Source organism: Nicotiana tomentosiformis, chromosome 6, assembly GCF_000390325.3.
Source record: "Nicotiana tomentosiformis chromosome 6, ASM39032v3, whole genome shotgun sequence".
NCBI classification, from domain to species: domain Eukaryota; kingdom Viridiplantae; phylum Streptophyta; class Magnoliopsida; order Solanales; family Solanaceae; genus Nicotiana; species Nicotiana tomentosiformis.
In genome coordinates this window covers 23,633,284-23,639,763 of record NC_090817.1, presented here as the reverse complement: position 1 = coordinate 23,639,763, position 6,480 = coordinate 23,633,284, and the positions used below count along the sequence as shown (strand labels likewise).

Sequence of the window (6,480 nt, the reverse complement as noted above, 5' to 3'; positions counted from 1 at the left end):
CAATCAAATATTGGTACTAAAATTAAATTAATTAATAATATTGGAATGACACAAACTAAAGACAAAAGTCAATTAAGAATCATATGGGCCCACAACCTTTGAAATTCTTCCCAACAAAGCACACTTGACATTTAGTTTCCATATTCAACTCTTAATTAACAAGCCCTATTTAATTCCTCCATTTAAGTCCTAATTAACAAGGCAAACATAGATCTTATTTCAACTACTTGACATTTAAGTAAATTGAAATTACATCTTATCAATTTGTTAAATAACCTATAACCTAGCAAGAAACAATCAAATGAGAACACATAATCATTGAAGGCATCATTTCAACCTCACAAAAGCCTAAACCAAAAACTAACCTTCATGAGCACAAATGAAATAATCCAAAAGGAAACAACAGAACATGAAAAAATGATAACCGGCTTCGAACACTATCGAAGCGAGATGGCAGTAAAGAAGAATAAACTTAAATGAAACAAAATCTGCTTAAAACCTTCACACACTTGGACAGAACATAAAAGCCAATTTAGTTTAAAGCATAGCTGAAAATAGTTTTATTTTTATTATTTGAACAGCTATATGCGACAAGCATAACCACTTTTATCTATGGATCGAAATTATTAAGTCGGCCGAGAATGGTCAGATTTGATAAGCATCAATATTCATGACCGAAAGAGATATAACATGTACGTCTCTAAGCTATGAAACAATCACAATTATTTAAAACTTTCATAACTTATATTTCAAACATACGAACATCCATATTTGCATACATTAAGCTAAAGAACATATCACACGGTGGAAGTAAACATTCAAAACAACATGATTCTCATTCATTTTTATCGCTGTGGTCATATGGAGGTTAACAGAATACCTTGTTGCAGAATTTTGAGAACGAAACAGCAAGAAAATCTTTTGATATCAAAACTACTTGGGACCAACAAGCAGAAACAGCAGTGGAAAGCAGCAGTAAATCAGTAGTAGCGGAACCCAAGAACACCCAAGAAAACCTAGCAAGAAGCATTGGAAGCTAGTAACTATGTAATTTCAGAAGTTAAAAAAAGCTCTTTTGTTTTCTCAAAGATTATGAACTTAGAAAATCACTCACAAAGCTTTCAGTTCTTCAACTTACTTTGATGTTCACCAGAGTTGTGACTTTCTTAGAGCGTAAAGGATGATCTCCAAGTGTGTGAGAAATGAACTCTTAAGTAGGAAACAAAAAGTACCTTTTAGATAGATTTTGGTTTACCAAAAATCTGTCCAAACGGACTAACCTTTGCTACCAAATACCTGCCCAAAAGAGTCACTTTTGTATGCTAAAAGTCTGCCCAAAAGGGAAAGGACAATCCAAACCAGCTAAAGTGGCAAAAGCATGGAGGAAAATGTACTTTCATCCACTCTAGTACTAAAAAGTAAGCTACTAGCATACCCTATTTCATGACTACACTAACTAAACTTCAGTTTAGTTTGGACCGGGTCTATGAGCACTGGGCCAGCTGATTCTGTTCAAGCTTGGCCCAATTTTAATTAAAAATATTACTAGCCTAATCCATCAACCTTTAATTACATTTTAATCTATTTAAATCCTAAAATTCACAAATATATAGAAAAACTATTTTTGGTATAATTTAAATATACAAACTAAAGCGCACAAATAAAAAGTATTTTTGAATTTTTATGAAATAAAATACGAACAATAATGCACGCAAATATGAAGAAAAAAAGCAAAATTTTGAGAAACTAAGAGCCTGTTTGGACATAAGAAATTTTTTACTTTTTTTCGAAAAAGTTTCACTTTTTTTCGAAATCAGCGTTTGGTCATAAATTTTTCAATTTTCACTTGAAAATGCATTTTGAAATTTTTTGAAAAAATTGAAAAACTCCAAAAAACTGTTTTTCAAAATTTGCACTCAGATCACTCACAAAACTTCAAAAACAACCCAAAATTATATTCATGTCCAAACACAACTCTAATTTTCAAATAACATTTTCATTTGAAAATTCTTTTCACTTTTTGGAATTTTACAATTCTTATGTCCAAACGCCCACTAAATAAGACAACAAAACACTAATGAATTTAGGAGATGTCAAAGTGGTGCAAAAATTAGGTATTCACAGATGCCCCTCTTTGCTCGAGAACATGAAGAATTTTCATGCAAAGAAAAGTGAATACCATGATTAACTTTTGCTCACATATCACTCCGATGGAAGCATTTTTTAAAAAGGTGATCGCACCTTACCTCCGAGGTTGCCTACATATCTTTGGCTATAAAGGAATCAGGTCAGTGTAGTTCTGAGAAATTTGGTAGCTGGGACTAGCAGACACTGGAGTTAAAACTGTTATTGTTGTTGTTGTTGTTACTGTTACTTGCCGCTTATATCAAAAGGAAAAGAGAAGAGAACTACATATGTCTACAAACTAAGAGTTATAAAATTCCTATCTATGTGACTTCTGGAGTCAAATCTTGATTCTTGACTTGCTCGCTTGTGTTGATCTTAGATTGGATCTTGATGCTCTTTGAAGAAAAGAATATGATTCAATCTCATTTGCTTACTTTACTGATTCGAAATTGAGAAAAATAAAACTTAAGAAGCTGGGTTGCTGACAAATTATCAAAGCTAAGTCCAACTATCTTGTGATCGAAAAAATTCTTTCTTCTGATGAGAAGCTGAAACTGCAAGCTTTAATCATCACTTGTGCTATACGGCAGAGCCTGCAAAGCCATCAGAAATGAACACAACGAACAAAATTATTTTTCCCCAGTCTAGCACTAGGAAAGTTTTGTGACTGAATTAGAGAAAGCTATAAACTATCTAAATTATCGAAAGAAAGACAAATACAGTAGTATAAACTAGCTATGTGAAGATATGCAACCACGGGGTAGTACCCTATGTTAACAAAGGAAATAAAATTAGAGGATGGAACCCTATATTACTGAAAAGAAACGTAATCAGGGGTTGGAACCCTGTATTACTAAAAATGAATGTAACCAAGGGTTGTCCCCCTATATCACTAGGAAGGAATATAACCAGGGGTTGGCACCCTGTATTACTGAAAGGAAATGTAACCAAGGGTTGGCACCCTATATCAGTAGGAATGAGTGTAACTAGTGGTTGGTACCCTGAATTACTGAGAATGAATGTAATCAGGGGTTGGTACCATATATTACTAAAAGAAAATGTAACCAGGGATTAGTACCCTATATTACTGAACGGAATGTAACCAGGGGTTAGTACCCTATATTACTAAGGAGGAATGTAACCTAGGGTTGGTGCCTTATATTATTGATAAAGTACTGAATCCCTCTAGATGAAAAGGTTCTACCTGAGTTAAGCTACGTAAATCAACCTGAGCGATGAGTACTTTTACCTGAAAATATGAGCTGGATCCCCCTAGGTGAAAAGGTTTTACCCCAGTTAATCTACGAAAAGCGAGCCTGGGCAAAGAGTATTTCTACCCAGAAATATGAGCTAGATCCCCTTAGGCGAAAAGGTTCTACCTGAGTTAAGCTATGCAAAGCAAGCATAGGTGAAGAGTACTTCTACTCGAAAATATGAGCTGGATCCCCCCAGGCAAAAAGGTTCTACTCGAGTTAAGCTACGAAAAGCAAGTCTGGGAAAAGAGTACTTCTACCGGAAAATATGAGCTGGATCCCCCTAAGCGAAAAGGTTCTACCTGAGTTACGCTACGTAAAATAGCCTGAGCGAAGAGTACTTCTACCCGGAACTATGATCTAGATCTCCCTAGGCAAGAATATTCTACCTGCGTTAAGCTATGAAAAGCGAGCCTGGGCGAAAAATACTTCTACCCAGAAGTGTGAGCTAGATCCCCCTAGGCAAAAAGGTTCTACCTGAGTTAAGCTACGTAAAACAACCTAAGCGAAGAGTACTTTTACCCGAAATATGAGTTGGATCCCTCTAGGCGAAAAGGTTCTACCTGAGTTAAGCTACGCAAATGGGAGGTATGAATAGTAGTGATGCATGCTGAAAATAAAAGAAAATAGAGATTTTGAAGAACTTACCTTTTGTGGCATTCGTTCTTTAAGAATCGTCATTATGCACTGCTTTGTTCCTGCTTCAAACAATGAAACATTTGTGAGTTTTCAAAGTGGTGGTCGGTTTGTGGCCTTGATGCCCTGAGTAGTTTGAATTGAAGGCCACTCCGTTGTTAAAGAACTGATTTTGTCAGTGTGGTACCGAGGTGCTCATATACTCTATATCGCTTTCTGGAGACCTTGGCTTACCGACGCTGCCCCTGACTGTTTCATACTCGAATATCCATGGTACTGTTAACCTTTGTCCCTGAGGCAAGGCAATTTTTACTTTAAAATCAAACTCAATTGCCTTGCACCAGGTACCAGTTTATGTCCGTAGTGATTATCAACTTTTCCCATAAAGCAAGTCTTGCTTAGGCGACCTTTTCAATTTCTTTGTGACACTTTGTTCGGCTTATCAAAAGAGATATCAAATGGATTTGTGCCTTCGTCAATGTTGTATATCCCCCAAATTGTGCTCGGTATTACGAGTAAATTGTAGCCAATTTTGAAGCCATTTCTTTGCTTCGCTTTTGATGCAAGATTAGACCGAAAGGGACTCAAAGAAAATTATGGGTAAAAATATAAGAGCAATTGAAAGTGAGAAAGAATTGTGTCTAAAAAAAATGTGTCCCTTTCGGGGAGAGGAATAGGGAGCCTTATTTGGAGGTATGTGCCAGCTTCAATAAATCATTACATGCATTTTGGACTGGACACCCAATCCGTCTGAACTGTCTAATTCTCAAAATCCATCGCAAATGTTTATCTTGAAACTGTCTTGGTTGTGCCCATGCCGGAGCATCGAAGACCCTAATTCAGCTAGTAGCACCCTTTGCGGGTTTTCGCTAACTGACCTCTCATTTCTTTGCTCATCATCACCTTACGGTGCCCATATGAGTTTTCACCGATAAGACTCTCTCATTTCTTTTTTTCTTTTTCTTTTTTTTCTTTTTTTCCGCCTTTGACTAAGATACTGCATGCGGGAGGTTGTCCAATACCCTTGGCATGGTGACTTCAACATTCCCAGAGACCGATTAGAAGGTCTTAACGAGAAAAGGAAAAACGAACCTTGAAATAAATTACAACTTTTGGAACCATTTTTATAGAAAGATTGTAAAAAATAGAACAAAATTGTGCCCTAGTTTTGGAGTATTGGGGATATGGATTTTTTGTTGTGATGGAACAGAACCCAGGGGGAGGCTGCCTACGTATCCTTTTGAAATTAGGTCGAACGTAGTTTATTGACTCAGAAGATTTGTTTTTTTTTCTTTCTTTCTTTCTTTTTTCTTTTTTTTCTTTTTCTTTTACTTTTTTACAAGTACATAGATTCCAAAAAGAGGAAAAACAAAGAAGACAATACAGCTCAAAAGGGTGACACTTATTTGGGATTGTGAGCAATGATAGCCTTCATCATCTCGATATGAGAAAATCATGTTTGAAAGTTCCGTAGTGGGTATATATCAAACATAATATCTTTCGACTGCATCTGCGTTAATATTCATGTCTGTTACCTATCCTTCATCATCTACCAAGTGCAAGGCCTCTTTTGGTAATACTCTCTTGATGATGTAGGGTCCTTGCAAGTTCCGGGCGACCTTTCCTTGAGCTTCTAACTGGCGTGGAAGGATGCGTTTCAAAACGCTCTAGCCTACCTCAAAGTTCCTTGGATACTGTCACGACCCAATTTCACCTATAGGTCGTGATGGCGCCCAACACTACAGCTAGGCAATCCAACTTAATAAGTCATACGTACATTGATTAAACTTTTATTCCAAGAAAATAATAAAATACCAACTTCTACAAATGTGTGTGTGCCAAGACCCGGTGTCACAAGTGCATGAGCATCTAGTAGATTATACAAAACTCCAAATACTGTCTGAAATGAAATAGACAGAATATAAATATAAGAAGAGACACTGGTAGCTGCAGAACGGCTCAGAAAGGCAGCTCACCACTATACCTCGGGATGACGTGGATATGTGATGATAGGTCTTCCACTAGTACCTATCTCAGATCCTGCACAAAAAGTGCAGCAAGTGTAGCATGAGTACATAAACAACGTGTACCCAGTAAGTATCAAGCCTAATCTCGAAGTGGTAGAGACGAGATTGCCGACTTTGACACTCACTATGAGTCAATAATAATAACTGAAATATAACTAGAATATTTAAATCAGCATGATTTACAGAATTTACCATAATTTATTTAATCAGCAGAGATAATCAAATTCCTTCAAATGTAACAATTAATTTCATAAACAAGCACGAATAATAATTTATTAAATTCCAATGATTTTCCAATTTATTAATTAGCTTCTCAAGCTGAAATAAATTATTAAAGTATCATGTAATTATTATTATTAAGCACGATTTCTGCCGAGGACGTACACCCCGATCCAGAGTGTTGTGTACACTGCCGAGGGACGTGCGATGCGATCCAT

General features: G+C 36.3%; 1 long non-coding RNA gene across 1 annotated transcript; it reads right to left on the bottom strand.

Moving 5' to 3' along the window:
- Positions 1 to 553: 553 nt before the first annotated feature.
- On the bottom strand, positions 554 to 1,388 carry LOC138894330 (uncharacterized). The gene is made up of 2 exons (XR_011409094.1): positions 1,139 to 1,388; positions 554 to 1,016 (listed from the first exon to the last, which is right to left on the bottom strand). It is a non-coding gene; the product is annotated as an uncharacterized lncRNA (long non-coding RNA).
- Between the last annotated feature and the right edge of the window lie 5,092 nt (positions 1,389 to 6,480).